This window comes from Callorhinchus milii, unplaced genomic scaffold, assembly GCF_018977255.1.
Source record: "Callorhinchus milii isolate IMCB2004 unplaced genomic scaffold, IMCB_Cmil_1.0 Scaffold11, whole genome shotgun sequence".
Taxonomy (NCBI): domain Eukaryota; kingdom Metazoa; phylum Chordata; class Chondrichthyes; order Chimaeriformes; family Callorhinchidae; genus Callorhinchus; species Callorhinchus milii.
This window is the reverse complement of record NW_024704752.1, coordinates 11,817,535-11,837,020: the sequence shown is the minus strand read 5'-3', so window position 1 is coordinate 11,837,020 and position 19,486 is coordinate 11,817,535.

Sequence of the window (19,486 nt, the reverse complement as noted above, 5' to 3'; positions counted from 1 at the left end):
ATTATTATTAATAATTAATTATCGATAATAATTAACTATTATTAATTCCGTCTTGAAGTTGGAAGAGCACGCTCAACTCAGCCACTGCAATTAGACTTTTGTGCCATCTCCAGCCAAGTGACCCCAAAGAATACACTGTGATGGAAACTGGATCAGAGTGTGTCTGAGCTGCAATGTATAACCGGTCCATCAGCTTGGTCACAATGTAAATGGCAGCCCGGCCTGTGAAGCCACAGAGAAGGGGTCAGCTCTCTTGACTCCCATCCTAACGGCCCATGGAGATAAGCATAAGGGAAAGCTCCCATCACTGTCATCAAAGGAAATCAATGGTGGTGGAGGACGAGGTTAAATGGCTGTGGTAACAGTCTGGAACAGGCAAAGCTGTTGTCTTAGCAACGGCATTCCAATGGTGAGAGAGGCATGAAGAGCTCGGCTTCCAGTACAGCCAAGCCTCTGTCTCATTCACCTTTTTGTCTCTTTCAGACAGATGATGGTGTTTCTTAATTGCCTTCTTCAGACATACCTTTGCTAATGCGCAAAGAATTCCTCTTCGACAAAGACAATCTGTTCCAAAGAATGGGGCATTCGCATTCCTAAGTCGTGCTCATTGCGCACACCACCACTGTCGTGGACATGGACAATGTGCTTACCACTTTAAACCAAACCACTTTATTTTATTGTGTTACTCGAGGACTCTCTTTGGCTGTTACCTTATGGAGCAGTAATGAAGCAAGATAAGGGAACTCAATCCCCACAGATAACAGACAGTGTAAAACTGTACATCCATTGTACTGCACCCCTTAGAGGCAGACAGACGCCTGTTATAGGTAACACAGTTCTTGGAATACTACTGTACATAGTCCAGCTACTACGTCTGCCACTTTTTTGTTTCAAAGGCAGCTTCCAGCGATAATTGTACATTCTCACCACCCTCTGCGTAAAGAAGATCCTTTTGAACTCCATTTTAGGTTTAACGCTGGTTATGTTATATTTATGCCCCCTCTTTCTGGGCTTGTCGACATGTGCTCCACCCTGTCAAATTCTTTCATAATCTTCGACACCTCATTTGTTACGTTACGAGAGGTTTGTCTGTGGCAGCTGCCAGTCTGACTGGGTAATTATCAATAGCTCACTAGCTGATAAATGAGGCTCGTATTATTCATTAAGAATGGAACTGGATTTTGGAGCTGATTCAAGTCCGAGGAAATGGTTAGACGAGTGTTCAGTAGTTTCAACATCCCATACTGGAAGAACTTAGTCACACGCTGCAGGCTAAAGCATAGGGTTTGGTCAAAGCAGTTTTACCTTTGAACACTTTTATTCTGCTTTTGTTCAATTGAATGTTTTGCAATAAAACTTTCCATGTATGGCTCTTTCTTTGTCAGTGATTCAGTTGAAGAAATTGCTGTAAGCACTTTGGTTAGTGATTATATTTACTGGCATTAACTTGCATCCCTCAAAGTATTAGTTAGTCTGTTACTGTTTAAATAACCATATCGCTTAAAAAAAATCGAAGGGAAAAAGGGATAGTAAATGGGATGATATTTAAAACAATTTACAATTAAGAATGATACTTTAATGAGATTTCCCCCTTGCCAAACTGATTTGTGTAATACCAAAAAGTAGGGTGGTGCTATGAACAAATGTTACTGAGGAACGTTTTGCAATAATAGCTGAGTGACCCGTCATACCCAGTTGATTTCGTGCTATGAAACTGTTATGAAGTTTAACTTATTTTTAAGCTTTGGAAGCTTAAAGTGGTGTTTACTGTGAGGAATGCCCATATCAGAGGATAGCATTAGCTGCCAGGGAATGGTGCATTTCGAAATGTTCACGACTGTGGTGAGCATTTCCTCTTTTTGCATCCAGTGAGTCTGACCCACATTCATATTTTATCAGCAAAGTATTCATTTTAACAAAAACAGTGTCTTAAAGACCTTCAGGTGAAATGCACATCACTTCCAGGAACCAGATTGGCATTTTCTGTGTTAAATGAAAACTGGTTTTACCCAGATGCAATGTATCAGTTACAAAAAATATATGTGTTGATTTCAATGACTCCAGCTAAAAGAATGTGAAGATTGTCAGTGACCTTTACATATTTTATGTTGACATCATTTGATTTCATTAATATAATTTAAATATTGAACCCTGCCACAGAGAGAATGGTTGTGTTGCCTTGTCCCCCCTACAATCTTCCCTTCCCTCAAACCGGGTACGTCACAAGTTGTCTCTGAGAGACAGCAGAGATTCTTTGGCGATGATTAGCACAGAGAAGGCAGCTATTTTCTCAAAGGGGATGTTGTTGCATCAGTAGCAAGATCCTCAGTTCCTAATTCATGCTTAGCTTGTGTCCAGTTCTCTGTCTCCCCAATGCTATGATATTGTGCCTTCTCAAACTGAGTACCTAGGTGAATGCTTGAAAATGTAGAGTAGGGCATTTTTAAAGTTTGAAAAGAATGGCAGAGAAATGGGATAATTCAGAAAATGCCAAATATGGATTGTAAGGAATTTCGAGGACTTGGGGTTGTGGGGGTAGGAGACATAGGGAGACTAAAATATGGGCCAGGCTAACAGCTGATTAAACCAAAGCTGATAAAGTGGTTAATTTAAGATTTGTTTGCAGCTTCTATGACTTTTTGAAAGTACAGATTGTGCGATTGATTTGAAGCATAGCAGACAGTACCTTCTTTAGATATAGGAACAAGAGAACATTCCCAAACAGGAAAAATGGACTGGGATTACAAGAGGCAGCAAAAAATTGGGGCAAGTTAATTAATGTGAAAGCACCTTTCACCTAAAAATAAACATGTTGAATTGATTTGAGGTGAAGTGAATTCAATTGATTGAATTGATTAGAAGTGAAGTGAATTTGTGGTAGCTAATTTGTGCTTGTAAGGTCCCATAAACATTAATTAGGGCAGCAGCCAAATCATTTTCAATGTTTGGTAAGGGAAAGATGGAGGTTTATCAGCAGAAATTTGTAGATGTACATATCAAATATTCCATTGAATTGAATGGCTCAAGTTACATTATAATCTTGGGATTGCAATCTGTGGAATGCAGCTAGTCAGGGTTAAATGCAGTTTGTAACATTAACTTGATATCCTTGAGCATTTTGATGATTGCCTTTAAGATGCCAAAAAAGCCAAGAGTTTTCTCCATTTAAAAGTGGTCTCTGCATTTATTTGCCCATCTTAGAAGACTTCATAAACTGTAGCAATGCCATGATATGGAACATAATCCATTGGAAATCCATCCAGGCTATTTTGTGTCCTTGATTTGACATAAAAGTGTTTTTAGTTTGTATTTGAATAATGACTCCTTTGGTGATACTGGAGACTCATATGAAGCCTAAGGCTTTCAGAAGAGGAGGGATGTAGAGATATTTGATGAGCAGAAAACAATATTATCTTCTCTCAATCTCTTAAACATTTAGGGTCCAAATGAAATTTGTTTAGAGGTCTCTGCACTTTTCCTACTCACTACCAATTTGATTCTTCGTTAGAATGTGTAATTTAGCATTAACAGGGAAATTTCTCACACCTGAGACCATAACACTAAATTATTTGGGAAACGGAAATATCAGGAGAATAATCCAGGAAGGTTTGGAATTTAATTTTGTTGCATATTGGAGTGGTGTAGAGAGAGCTTTATCGAATCTGAACTTACTTTGAAATGGCACAAAGCATGAAACAAAAGTACATTCAATTGGTTTGAGTTTTGTAGTTTGCAGCTGGCTGACAAAGTTATCCTTTAACCCGCACTGGATTTACAAGGAAAAAATGCGTCCTTACATTCTGGAAGAAAAAGACGGCCATGTTTGTAGGAAAGAATTTCTGTTCAAATGTTTTCTTGTTTTGCTTTGCATTGAAGGAATGCAAAGCATCAACTCTATGAGGAGTTCTTTACAAGCGAGTATTCAAACATATGCTTGAAAGCTGCACGTACTATGGAAACTAGCGATGTTGAATTTTTTAAGAAGGGGAAAGCTTTTGTGTTAAATCACTTGCAGCAAGAAATGTACACAAAAGCAGAAACCAAAAAGGTACTGAGAGAGACAGACAAATGGGCAGACTGATGGAAAAAGAGTGAAAGGGACTGAGACAGTAGGGTATAATTTGTGGTATTAACAGATTTTTTAAAAAAACATTGAATATGCTGAGGAACGCATGTTGAGCAACTATGCTGCAGAAGAAGCATTCTTGAGCATATTTGTTTTAGAAATACAATAATTAAAGGTTCTTAATAATTTGGTCATTCAATCCACGACCCTTGTACACGCATTCGTCCCCTCAAGGCTTAACTACAGAAACTCCCTCCTTGTCGGCCTCCTCAACTCTTCCCTGCAGATCATCCAGAACTCTGCAGCTTGCGTACTCACCCGCACCGGGTTCTGTGACCCCATCACCTCTACCCTCTCCCGGCTCCATCCCTCAGAGATAGAATTCAAAATTCTCATCCTCACCTTCAAGGCCTTCCATGGCTTTGCCCCCTCCTACCTCTCTAACCTGCTGATCCCCTATCAACCTGTCCGCTCCCTCCGCTCAGCAGGTTCTGGCATGCTCCATGTCTCCCGCCCAACCCATCCTAACATCGGCTGCCAGGCTTTCAACTCCCACCCTTTGGAACTCCATCCCACAATTCCTTTGCCTTGCTCCCTCCCTTGCCTCCTTCAAGGCACAACTCAAGACCCTCCTTTTCGACCATGCTTTCATCCACCCTCCGACCTCTCTGCCTTCCCTCATCCCAACCCTACCCCACCCCCGATGCTCAGATCCTGATCCCGGACTGTTCAGCGCCTTGGGACATCCTCTCGATGTGAAAGGTGCTTTACATATGTAATTTTGTTGTTAAACAAAATGGGACACTGCTGTGTGTAATTAGCTGCCGTGTTTCGCATGTACAATCAATTCACTTTACAGCATATTCTGTGAAGCACTTTGAGACGTCTCAACAATGTGATAAAGCGCTATATCAAATGTAACTAATATTATTAAGAAATCTAAGGGGTACCTAAATCAAGCATCCATTTATCATGCATGAAACAAGACAGTGAGTGTCAGCAGACTACTCGATGAGGGGGCTTTTCCAAGCCTATCCTCACCCGATTTACACGCATGCACTTTCCAGCAGAGGTCAATTGGATACTAATCGGGAGCAGTGACAACAAATTGAATCACTGGAGGAATTTTCCAGGTTAATAACTTTGAGTGGAACGCAGCTTTCATTTTGCAGTTTCAGCACCAGCATGAGACTGCTGCAAGGGGTTTTCTTGCATAATTCCAAAATTCTTTTTATTCCTGATAATCATAGTCTTGCTAAAACCAACAGACCATAGTCAACGCAGAATGTAAGGAATTTCTTACTCAGTATATTTAACATTCCAGTAAGATAATATCTTGTACCTCCAGCTACGTACCCAGATAAAAGACGTTTATTAATTCTGGCAACCAACACGATTAATTTGCTGAGCAAATGATTTAAATGCACAAAATTACAATGATTGCAGACACTATTTTTCCAGTGTGTTGGTATCTTCTGTGCTGAAGCCACTACCTCCTGCTTAGGTACAGAGTTACGAGTATTTGTAGCTCTCTGGTGACCCATCTAAATGGTCTGCCAGAGTATTTGACTCTGGATAGAAATATTCTCACCAGAGGTTCCACAAGTGTGGCAACAATACTGTTAAGCTTATTAAGCAAACAATTTGCCGGTGTGATTCCTGGGAATTCAGTTTCCAGTTTTCAAAATTCTGTGTCAAATAAAGTGTGCAGCTGCTGCTACCAAGCCACTGCATTGTCTACATTATATATTTCCATTAAAACCAGTTGCAGAAGAGCAATGAGTATTCCCTCAGCATTTGTACATTCATACAGTTGAGGTATACCCCAGGTGCAGTTAACTGTTCAGACGACGACGACAACAACAACAACTTTGATTTATATAGCGCCCTCCATGCCGGATGGCATCTCAGAGCGCTTTACAGTAACGGATCCCGGGGCTGAGCCGGGGGGAGGAAGGTGACCAAAGGCACGGTCGAAAAGAAAGGTCTTCAACAGGGACCTGAAAATGGGAAGGGAGGGAGCGAGACGAAGGGAGTGAGGAAGGCAGTTCCAGAGCCTCGGGGCATAGTGGCTGAAGGCACAGCCGCCGAGGGTGGAGCGGAGTATTGGGGGACGAGAGACCTGGAGGAATGATGGCAAAGGCAATATATTGTTGATAGAGTTTTTGCAGTGAAGGGTTTCACTCTTGGCTTAACTGCCTCCAGAATACTCAGTGCTCTTCTGTAACTGGTATGAAATGGAAATATATAAGGAAAGTGGAAAATCTGAGCATTTTGAAAAGTAAAACGTGCTTGGTACAAAATAGGATGCTCACTGTTGAGCATTTACTTTTCAGAATGCTAGGATTTTCCACTTTTCACATTGCCAGTGGAGCCAATATGTTATGACCTTTTCTGTATTGAAGAGTGGCTCCTGGCATATAGATTTCCAGGCCCTGCCACCTCTCCAATAACACTCAAAAATGACAATGATATGTCTATACGTCACACATCTACAGAGAAATCAATATGGCTTGTGTCCCAAACACACATTTCCACTGTTATTTAGGTAGCAGAAAGTTGGTTTAAATGGTCCATTACATTTCCATGCATGACATCAACAGGGCAGATACAATCTGTAACATTGTGATGTCCCACATCCCATCATTGACATCGTTTAACAGCTACGAATGGCTTCAGCAGCCAGCAAAGACTGTGGAGGTGGTCAATTAAAACTGAAATGCACAGACTCGACCGAGTTTATTGCTGGTGTCTGCGGGTTTAGGTCATCCCAGCATTAAAGACATTGCGATACATTCATAAAGAGAAATCTAGTCAGTTCAACACAATTTGTTTTACTGCTCTGTAAATGGCAACCAGCTGGGAAGCATGGAGAAGCTAGCTACATGTCTTCATTGTCAGCCTCTCGCTGGCTTTTGGACACTTCGCCAAGCTCTGTGGTTTGGGATCATTTTCGGTTCCAAGATCAACAAACTGTGGCTGCCTGAGAGATGGAGTCATGGTGTTATATTTAGCAGGTAATGCATACTTGTGAACAATTAAAGCAAGACACCCAGCACCTCACAAAGTTATCTGATTTACCACAACTCGCACAGGAAAGATGCTTCTGTAAAACAGCTGGTAAAAGTTGACCGTTAAATATTGGTTGTGTTCCTTTGTTTTCTGCTGCGTGTTTTGAAGATTTTTTGCCCATAAATGGTTGGCATATGAACGCCGGTTTGTTGAAAGTGGCCAGGAGAATCAGCAGTTAAGGGTGCCTTGTACATTAGGAATTTCTGGCACTTGTACACACTCCTTCCCTTTCTCGCTCTCTATCTATCGCTCCTTCTGCCTCTTGCTCTCACTGCCTGCCTTATTCTCTTTCTCTCACTCTCTGCCTCATTCTTTGTCTCTTCTTTCTCCATCAGCCGCTTAGCTAGAGAGTGCCAATCAGAAATTCCACACCACAAAGAAGTCGGGTTGGCATGCTACATAACTAGTGACCCATTGATTCAAACCCATTAAAATTGTTCAGCAAGCTCATTTTGTTAAAAGATTATATCACCCACAAAATATGCAATCAGTTCACTTTACAGTGTATTCTGTGAAGCACTTTGAGATTTCTCAAAGACGTGTTAAGGCCCTATATCAAATGCAAAGATTATAATTAAGTGTGCATGTATGTGCTAGACGATTCATTTTATGGAATGTTAGAAGGAAGTATGTATAATTTTTATTAATATATTTGCTTCTCTGATTTTCCCCACTCCTCACCTGAAACCACTGGAGCCGAGATTGACAGTAAACAGCTGCCCTCTGAAGTGTAGTGATTATATGTTTTTGTGAGTGAATGCGGCAGCCAATTTGCACACAGCAATGTCCCACAAACAGCCATGAAGTGAATGGTCAATTTTATTGGGGGGGAATTGTTGACTAAGAAACTCGTTTCTGTTTTTGAATAGTGCCATGTCTGTCAACACATCAGTCAAATCAAGCTGAACAGTTGTGTTTAAATCAGTTCCAATAGACTTTGAAAAAGATTCTGTCTGAGATTGACAACTGTTCATTATTGCAGATATACAGCAACAGTAGACATTACAGGGTCTTGAAACATAATGCAGTTCTCAGTCCAGCAATGGTAATACATTTTTTATTGCATTTTCTGGAACATGAAATCTTGTAAATGGAGCATGCGAGTTCAATGTATGAGATGTTATTGAAAGCTTCAGCTGAGATCCATAAAAATGAGACAAGCTGTGGATTTAAGTCCATGTCTGGTTTATTTAGTACTATTCATTAGAGGGAGCTCTCATTTGAACTGCACTCGTACTGTTTTGTGCTTCAATTTCGGGTGTTGCCACTCAGTCTGACCACATGGCAGACTATTTGAGTAGAAATAATTGAGATGTACAAGATATTCAGAGATCATCACTGTTACATTGGACGATAGATACAAATAAACTGAAGCATCTTTAGTGAATCACTGTGAGGAGAAAATGATCCTCAATGAACCTGACCTTAAGGAGAGTCCAACAGAATCAGTAGAAAGATTTGGCGCCTCTATTCAATACTCATTCAATAGGAGGAAATATTGTAATCTCATTTTTGGTTTCATATTGACCTGCCGCTGCTGCACTCTTTAAAGAGTTAATTGGTCAGAGACTATGTTTACGTTGCAGACTCTGGCCAGAAGAGCCCATTGTTCTACTGCCTGCGATAGGAACAGTTGCTCACAATTCCCACAGAAACAAAGATCAGAAAGATCCATAAATAAATAATTGTGCAAAGCAGTAAATCTGACCTCACAGAGCATTATTGAAAAGATAAAGGCGGAACGCAAAACAAATAGTTTCCTGTGTTTGTTGTAAATTTTTCACACGCTCTTAATCTGTTCCTCCCCTTGAAAGGGTTCACGTAACACAGTGAAGGTGCTGTCCAACACAGATATTAATGCAAATCAATAGGAAATCTATCTGGTTCCACATGAGCTGGTGGGTTGAAGGAAGTAGGGGGTCCTTATTCCACATGCACATATTTTATTGTGCTTTCGAACAGGATCACAGGAAATGAATTAGGCACATAAAGATTGTCTGATATCTTCCATCACCCAAGCCTTACGAGTACTGAAGCCTGTTGTAACACCCTGCTGAAAACAACTTAACGCACACCAGGGACCTTCCTGATCTGCATAGCCCTGGTTTCACACATGATAGTTAGTGGTTGAAAGAACTGGACAATTGGAGAAATTCTTCAATGAGACAATGAAATAATCACATTCAGGCCATTCAGCACAGAGGTAATTCACATGTTACATTAGAAGCAAGAGTAGTAATAATGCTAATTACCAAATCTGCAGTGATGAAATGCCTGCCACCAGCCTGTCTTTCTTCCACACTCCCAGAATTAGTTCCAGCTTCCTGTGCGCAAAAAGTATTTTTTATTTGGAAAATAGAAATTCCTTGTGGTTCACAGAACTGTAATTTCAGGAAATAACAACTAAAACATTCAAGTCGAAATATGTGTCTTTTGCAGGAGTCGAGAAGGCAGACAGGTTGATGGAACCTGCCATTTTCACATTGCAAAGACTTTTTTTTACCATAGTTGGAGAAGCTTTCACTTGACAGGATTGAATGCTCAGAGCTACATTACAAATGGAGTTCAGAGCATGAGGAAAATATTAGCCCCTCTAGAGGGTACACTACAAAACAAATGGGGGTGTATTGCTTTTGAACAAACATTGGTCAGATTCCATCTGGATTATCATGTGAGGTTCTGATCACTTAACCTTGGGGAAGGTTATTATTGCCCTTGGGAGATTGCAGAGGTGAGGAATAAAGGTGATCTCACTATAAGGAATCTAAGTTATGAGGAAAAGTTAAGAAAGTTGCACTGTGTTTGTAAAAAGAGGAGCTTTTCATATGACCCACTTGAAGATTTCAAGAGAGAATTGACAAAGTTAATACAGGATTTTTTTTCAAAGGTTTCACATACAATAATAATAATCCTTACATTTGGTAATGCAGCTTTTATGACTGGAGAATGTCTCAAAGCACTTCACAGTGTGAAGTTGCATGTGAAGAATGGTCATTTGGGACATTATTTGTGGAAAAAAAGACTCTTAGCAAATTTTCCTTCATTCCACTTCTATACCTGACCTTAAACCTTCACTGTTATCACATTTAAAATACTGTATAGAGTTTATACAATGTAAGTCTTTCTCATAACTTAATTGCACTGCCAAACAGCAGATGAATGACCCAAATGATTTGACACTTATAAGCAATGCCTTTATTACTAATGCATACCAAAAGACATCTATATTCTTAACATCTGCAGTTGATAATTCATAGGCATTGTGATATCTACATTGATGTAATTACAGTATCTGGTGACCCAATGGCAGTAATAAATGAGACTGACTTTCACACAACAGCAAGAGAAGTTTGGATGAAGAAGGCCCTTTGGCCCAGGTGATCACATCCTTCCAGAATATCCACCCTACCATGCTTCTATTGTAGCATCAAGCTACGCATCTCAGGTTATTTTAACACAACAACGACCAGTTCAAAATTTTATTTCAGTCAAAAGTAATTGGAGATGTAATGGACCCTCTTGTTGGTGTACACTCTGATTTAATGTTGCCAGAGAATTTGGCGACACCTCTATCTATCACACATTATTTTTGAGTGTCCTTCCTGCAGAGGAAGGCAAGGAAGAGAAGGAAGGGTCTTCGTTGGCTATGCCTGGGAAGAACATGTGGCACCACAACATTTGCGGAAGCTGAAAAAGCATTAACATTCATAGGCTTGACATTAATTCCAAATATTTAGCCTTGCTGGCTTTTCTCCCCCCCCCCCCCCCTATAAAAACACACAACAGATTTGTAAGAGTGTCTTTCTTGATGTTACACAGGTCAGGGCAACCCCTCACATCACTGATACAAGACACTACAAGGTTGCAAAGCTTGGGCAACTTGTCACTGTGGTATTAAAGAATGACAAATCACCTCCTTTCACTGGGAAAGTCATATTTTGCAGAAGATCAACATGTTACAAATTGTTTACTGTCCTTGATGAATATTTAACATGTCTGCTGTAACCCATGCGGCTTCAAATGGATCCCTTGCCTACTCTTTAACTCTTTGAGTAAAGCAGATTGAGTTTTGGGACTTGATCTAATGAAAAGCCATTTTGTAAGAGGTGAACTTTTAAGCTTGTCATTGATGGGGTGGTGGGAAACACATCCAGGCTAATGTAAATCATTCCATTTAAGTATCGCCTCCTCAACTCTGAGATTATGCATTTCAAGTGTGAGAGCATCACGGTTTCATATCATTTCCCATCAAATCTTCACCCACACCTACTTCAGGAATTTTACAAGAATGCGATAATTTTTTCACAAGTGTTTTGAGAACAAAATGTGCACAGATATCTGCTCAAGCATTCACCAATTCAAGTGCCACATTTCAAAATTGTTACCATGTACTGTACAATGTTATAGGATGCTGTGTAACCAGTTTCAGTGTATCAACAATGCACGGAGGAAATACATAGCTCTCAAATACTTGAGATTAACAAAGAGGGACAATGTTGGAAAGAACAAGATTGAATAAACAGTTGCAAGTGGTGGGTTGGGGTGGGGGGGTGCAGGATTGGAAAGGTGAGGGTTGAGGAAGGAACGTTTGGGAGGGTAAGAATTCGGGTGGGTTTGTGTGCCTTCTATCAGGTCTTGGAATTCAAGCTAGTCTATTTATATTAGAAACTAGATCATAGCATTTAATTATGTGTAAGTTTCACTAGGATTGGGCAATGGACTGGGTTGGAATCTACCCTCGTTGAGGGGATATAAAATACCCAGATTCTCTCGATAAGGATTCAAGGTAAAATCACACGCGTTGTTAAATTGGCACCAGGTTATTGGACAATAATCGTCTAAAGGCAAAAAACTGCCCACTTCAATGTAAACAAAATATTAGTCTCCTTTCCTGAAGACGTCAAATTATATTGGAGTGTGGCTCCATGGTATCATCCTTAGCTCACTCCAGGAGCCATCCTTAGTCTATTAAAATAGAATCCTGGGTGTAGAATTACTCTGTTAATGATAGCATTTTAGAGCATCCAAAATTTGGCAGATGAGCTTAATTTTGAAGCTAGTTTTCTGTAAAGTCATTTCAGACCTACGGAAAATCAGCTTCAAAGTTAAGACAGAATTCAACAACTTGTTAAACTCAAGATGTTATATAAGAGATGTTATACAAGAGAAGAAAATAACCATTATGTTCTCTGCACTTTATTTTCTTATTTCTGCAACACAATGAAAAAATTCAAAACAATATTCCCTCATTTATAATGAAGTGCCTGACACTCTTACTTCTCTTATAGTGACATAGTTGGTATCACAACTTGTGTGTGAAAGATTGCAGAATGGCTGATATTATGACATTGTATAACAAATTGTGTAATCCTCTTGATTAACAATCTGCGTTACTTTATTTTTAAGATCTAAACATGAGACCAGACAATAGCTAATGCTGGGCACACCGGGGGGTGGTTTCAGGAAATACTATTCTGAGAAGGAATGTAGACGGACAGAACAACGTGGTGAGGTTTAATGGGGGAAATTGAACATCCAGGTTTTACTGGCATGTGTTTAAATTCGCACCAGCATGAAGCCACCCTGAGGGTGCATATGGTTTGCACTGGCCCTAAATCAGTCTGAATATTCTAAATTTTTGAAGGTCAGATTTCATATGATTCTGGGTCCCAACCAACTTCACATACAGCACCACCACAGCAGATGAGTTTGTGTATTAAACTTAATTCTGCAGTATAACTGTACTGTGCTTCATAATTGGCCCCAGAAAGCTGTAAGCTAACTGTGTTTGTAGATGCTGTACTTGGAGGCTGAAAATGGAACTTGCAGTGCTCATAGGGTTAATTAGATTGTGCTGGTTGGTTTAATGCATTCTTTTCATAAGTAACAATGAAAGTCCAGAGGAATTTGATGAAACTGCCAGTTTGTGCATTTTTGTCTCTATTTTCCCACGTGCACTGTAAATGTGGAAATGTGCAGTGGAATTGCACAGGTTTCAATTCTTAATAGGACGAATGAACCCAGTAATGTGAAAGAAGCCACATTTTCATGCGATTTGAAATCAACCTTGCCTGCAAAGAATTCAGCCAGTGGTCTGCCGATAATCTTTGTAGCATCTACAGTAGTTTGCTATCCCTCTGCATTCCAGCAGTGGTTGCAGCCTCATGCCGACTGTCTGACCGATTTGACTTGATAAGAATGGTTGAGGAGATTAGAGGTGGCATTATCTGTGCTCCCGGTGTGCTTTATGAGGCATGCAGTGAAATCCCAATTAGCAGAACTGATAAATGAGACCTTTGCAATAACTTGCTTATCACTGAGATCCCATGGGAGTCATTCCAGAGCCATTCAGTAAGACAGATCTGCTGTGTAGAAAGCATACATTTTCCCATCCTTACTGCATGATAGTTTTTTGATTTTACTTGAATAATTCCTTGCCCACAGGCATTCATCAGATCATCCATTTTTCCAAACGCTGGATTCTTATGATTCTGTTCAAAAAAATTGCAATTTTGAGGTCTTTACTTAAATAAAGATTTGAATTAAACCGTTCCAAAGTGAAGCCGACATAATCTTTGGAGTTAGAGACTTAACTGTCAGTCATCTTCAAATTCCACACTAATGGTCAATTCCGGCATTTAAATAAAGTCGCCTCCAGGTTGGCTTTCACGCACTGACCAGTTCAGGTACAGTGCATTGTAAAACATTGCCAGATCCTTGGGGCATTTTCTCTATTATGCAAAGTATTCAATAAACTAAGAGGTGTGTATGCAAACTATCTGTTGCATATATGTACAGATTCAAAAGCTTACAACTAGGATTTGTAAGTATCAACATTTGAATACCTCAACTTTCAAAGAGTTAACTTGTTTTGAAGTGCAATGACTGTTGTTATGTAGGTAAACAAGCACTAGTAATGTCCCACAAAGAGTAATGAGGGAAATAACCAATTAATCTGTCGTTGGTGAATACAAAGGGGGAATATGAGCTAGGACACCAGGAGAACTCCCTGTTCTTTGAAATAGTGCCATGGTATCTTTGATATGCACATGAACCAGCAGAACAAGCAGATGGTTAAAAAAATTCAGCAGGGGATATAATGGGATTCACATTGTAAGTACTCTGTACAAATGCTGTCTGAGGTCCTGGGAATGTTTTTTGTGGAATGCAGTCAGTCAGGGTTGAATGGTGTGGATTGTGATGTTAGATTGATCATAATAAATCCTGGCATTTGATATAGCGCCTCCTCATATTGTTGAGCTGACTCAAAGCACTTCACAGGATATACTGTAAAGCGGATTTACTGTGTATTTTATGGGCAAAATGCAGTAGTAGCCAGTTTGCACACAGCTATGTCCCACAGACAGTGCTGTTATATTGATATCGTGGAATTCATGATTGATTATCTTTTGAGGTCAGTGAGAAATTGTTTCTGTGATCTTTATCTTTTGGTTATTCATCTCCTTCAGGGTTTTATTTTGCATGGGGAGGTAATGCATTTACCGATGTTTGAAAGGTGACCTGTGATTTGGCACATTCTCTTCAAAGGGTGCAAATTCAGTTCTTTGTTTTAGCAATCACATCTAATCTCAAGTAGTGCAAATAAGTGACAAAGGCAAAAGTTTGGAGAATTCAGGATACCCAAGGTAACAGTGGTACCATGTGGTGCTAAACACTAGGTTCCCAATCCCACAGGCCGAGTAAATGTGGTTGTATATCTACAATGAGCTGCTGTCTCCTATTAAAATGATTGGATTACATGTGCTTAATGTTGAATAATAATAAAATAAATAATTATAATCCTTGCATTTGATAGTGTCTCTCACATAGGGAGAATGCCTCAAAGTGCTTCACATTAACTGTAATTTGTAGGCGAAGGCAGCAGACAATTAATTTATGCACATTAATGTCCCACAAACAGCCATGAAGTAGATGACCAATTTTATTGGGGGACTGTTGACCAGGATTCCAGGAGCAACTCCCTTCTCTTTCTGAATTGTGGCATGGGATCTTCAATATCCACCTGAACAGGCAGACAGGACCTTGGTTTAATTGTCAAAACTGAAAGACGACACCGCCAAAAATACAGTGTTCGCCCACTACTGCACTGGAGTGCCACTTTAGACTGTGAGCTCAAAGTGCTGATTTGAGGCTCAAGCCACAACATTCAAAGGCAGGAGAACTAACCAATTGAGCCAATCTGACACCATGCCTTGATCAGGAGCAAACTGTTTGCTGCGTTTTAAATCAACAATCCATTTTCTCTTTCTTTCTCCCTGGTCTGATTTTTGACTCTTAGTGCTATGTATATATGCTATTTTTCTGCAAATACTGCACGGAGTTCTGCCTAGATTTGGTTAAATTCCAGTTTCAAAATATCTGCCACTTAAGAGAGACAGTGTGACTAGTCCTTCTCTCATATTAAAGGTCATTCACCAAAACCACTGATATGCCCAGCAAGGGAATGCAAAGATACCAATCTCAATTACAAGCAAACAATCTGACTAATACTGAGCCGACGAAGAGGTTTTGATTTCTGAATTCCTTGCGTTGTGATTATAAGCAAAGAATTATACTCCACAGCAAGGGAGTTACAAAGAAAAACTAATTTCTAGTTACGGTTCTCTGCTTACAATCAAGTTTCTAAATACAGGAGGGGATTGACTGAAACACAGTTTGTAGTTTGAGCTGCTGCCAAATTTAGGCTCTCCTATACCATCCTCCTTGAGGTGAGGTAAACAGCTCCAAGGTGATGTGCTTGGTAACAGTCGGATTCAAATCAACCCTCCTTTGCAGTTTCAGTAGTCCGGTTCTGAGCTAAGTGAGTCTTTAGTAAGCACTCCGGGATGTTACCCTGCATGAAGGGCGCTATATAAATGCAAGTTGTTGTTGTTAGTACTCCAAGGCCAGACGAGTGAGCCTGGCTCATCAGCAGGATATGGAGGAGCAGACCAATCACTGGGGCCAGAGGTGCTTCCTACTCAGCTCCTATTCACCCTGCAGGCCAAAACCCTAATAGGTGGGATGATTCTATCTGGACATCTGGACAAGAAGTGGGAAGCTTGCCAGGCAGGGCTTTCAATGCAAAGCGATCTGATTTTAGTTGGTTAAATTTCAGCAATACTTCAATGTGCACTCAAGCCTTGGCTCTTGTCAACCTGTGCCAAATACTCTCTGGAATTTGTAAACAAGGTACCTTCCTCCAGGGAGAGAGTACACATATCAATCAAGACACATGTATCCGTCACTGGCTGATCAAAAACAAATTAACCTGCTCAGATAAAACTCAGTTTGGAGGAAATCACAGCTGAGTCCTATCCTGTTCTTGTTCCCCTCTCTTCCCCCACTGCACAAATATCCACACAATGCACCTTTGACTAGGAATCACTGGCTAACAATTGGGAGCAAAACTCTGCTATTGTTTCTTCCTTAATAACTGAGACCAATATTAGTGCTTTTCTGAAGTGTAGCCTTTTGGTTTGTGCAGCCTACTGCTGCACTGGGCAGAATTTGTACTTTGCTATATAGAAGAGCATTATTCTGCACATGTTTGCTACACAGTAAGGTTAAAGTTGGACTCGAGTTTGCCTTTAATCGATGGGAGATGATTTTCTGCGGTTAGGGCTGCCTGAAAACCACAGCTGAAACAAATCCTAATTGAGATTTCGCCAATAAAAGTCTTGGGTTTCATTGTGTAAGCAAATCTGTTCTGGGTGAACTCACGCCAGAATCAGATCATGCTGCAAGAGAGAAAATAAAATGATCGCAGTTGCAACATATTTGTTCAAAGGGACAGTCAATTCCAACAAGATAAGATTCTAACTTTGTTTTCGCTGATCAAAGTTGTGTCCTGTTTTCGAGATGAAAATCTTTCAAAATTATTGTTCCAAAGCAGCAGCTTGGTTGAGTTGTTGTGTTGCTGCAAGATCCATAAAAACTTGCATGGTTAGACAGATGGAAAACGCCTCTTGAGATACCAATCAATGTGCCTGATTTGTTGATCTCAGCCTTATTGCTGAACAGCGGCTTGGTGTCTCCACCAAAAGATGGAAATATTGAGTGGAAGATCCTTTGCACTGATCACCTTGCGCTTTCCATCCACACTTTTACAATCCAATGGGTCAGTCGATAAATACATTGTTTGGAGTGAGACACCACATAAACTAAGAATTGTGCAAGTTCAATCGATGATTGAATCAATTTTTAGGAAAAGATCATCCAATCTGTGATGCCTTTCCAACCCCCCCACCTCCAGCATTACCCTGCTGACTCTCTCGACTGCATTACAATGTGAAGATATGTGAGAGTCTGGCAAGGTACTGGAGTGCACTGCCTTGGTCCATTTCCTAGCAAGAATCTTCAGGAAAGAGAAGTGGGGGTTGGGGGTGAAATTGAAGGGAACAAAGCACTTTTTCCCCCCCACCCCCACTTTTTTATGTCAGTCTAAAATGAAAAGCATTTTTACACTTCAAATTCTCCCAGCCACATCAGCACTTAATAATTCATAGCTAAGGAATTTCACCTTTTCACATGAATATACTTAGCGCAGTTGGATGCCCTACGGCATTTTACCTGGAGCTGTTGCACACTGTTCACCGAAAGGCCAGAGCAACCCTCAATCAAACAGCGGACACCTGACCGCTATCTGAGTGGCATGCTCTGTTCATAGTTCACATAGCTTAGACTTCAAATGCCTGACAACCTGTCACCTGAAATATCAAAGTAAAAATACGAGCCCACAAAGGGCAGAAACTTGAATCTTTTGGGCTGGTTGCAAAACAACATTCAGGTACTAATGTTACTTAAATTCAGCCTGTACTCTGTGAGTTGTTGTGGACATCCTCACAAGCCATTTTATTTTTATCAAACACTTGGAAATTTTTTCCAACTTATAGCTATTCAGCTCACAAGTAAATATTGAATGTTTGCAGGATGCTACAAGCCTGCATTTAATTGTAGACATGACTGATCTTCGTGTTTATGCACTTAACACATCTTGTCAGATGCCAGGGCATTCCGGGAATAGTGAAAACATGAAATACACTTAAACAAACATTAATTCATTTTGTATTTTCATGATTCAACCTTCCCTGAACTGTGGGTAAATGTATTACATGAGATTGTACTAACATGTACAGACCAGGAAGTACCTCAGTTTGATCCCGAGTCTGTGGTACGAAATAACATCAAAGGCAGAAAGGATGCTATTGTTAGTCTCAGTGTTCTTCAGTCAGAGAAGCAAAAGTCATCCAGAGTTCTCCCCTCCTTATACCTATCCAATGGCTGTCAACCCCACCACTCCCACACATGCACACGAGAAAGTATCTGTGAATATTAAATTAGACAATTAGATTTACAGCCTGATAATATTCACAAACGAGAAATGGCCACTTAGACTTGGGAGTAAGACTGAGCGATGAAACAGGATGGGACAGGCTGTTATCTCTAAAACCTTACCCCAACATGATTCAACATCTTAAACAACAGGAGAGTATATTTCGATTGTATTTACTAATATAATAAATAATAATCCTTGCATTTGATATAGCGCTTTTCATGTCTTCTAGATATCTCAAAGCACTTCACATAATATACTGTAAAGTGAATTGACTGCATATTTGTGGACGAACATACAGTCAATTCACTTTACACTATATCTAATCAAGCTGTCTCTTCAGCCTGGCTCAGTGGAAGATCTCTCGCCTCCGAGTCAAAAGGTTCTGGGTTCAAGCCCCATGTCAAGACTTAGAATCAAAGCTGACACTCCAATACTGTGCTGGGGGGCTGTGGCATTTTTGGAGATGCCAAATAAAATTGGTGTTTCACTTCATAGCTATTTATGGGATACTACTGTGTGCAATGGACTGCCATGTTTTGCCCACAAAATACACTTTACAGGTTATCCTGTGAAGCTCTTTGAAATGTCATCATGATATGATAAGGCGCTATATCAAATATCAAGGGTTTTTATTATTATTTGTCAAAAATTAATCTACCAGCTCTTCTGATGGAATATTTAGAAAATTTGGGACACGGATACACAGTATTGCCACTGAGTTGGTCAGCCAACAGCATGCCTGAAATTCCAACAAACTTGTAACATCAGTGTTAATGTATTAGGCCAGTAGAGTTCTTTTTAATACATTTCAAACAATCTTCCATTGTTCAAACATACTTGAGATAATTGTGGGGTTTGGCAATTCAAAAGAAGAAACATTTCTGAGAATTTTGCATTTATGTTCACTGTCAGTATTTTATTTTTTCCCACCACCTTTTGTGACCCTTGCATAAATTTACAGATCTAGTGAAATCCTTTCATGTGAGTGAAAAATCCAAGTTTTTTTTTAG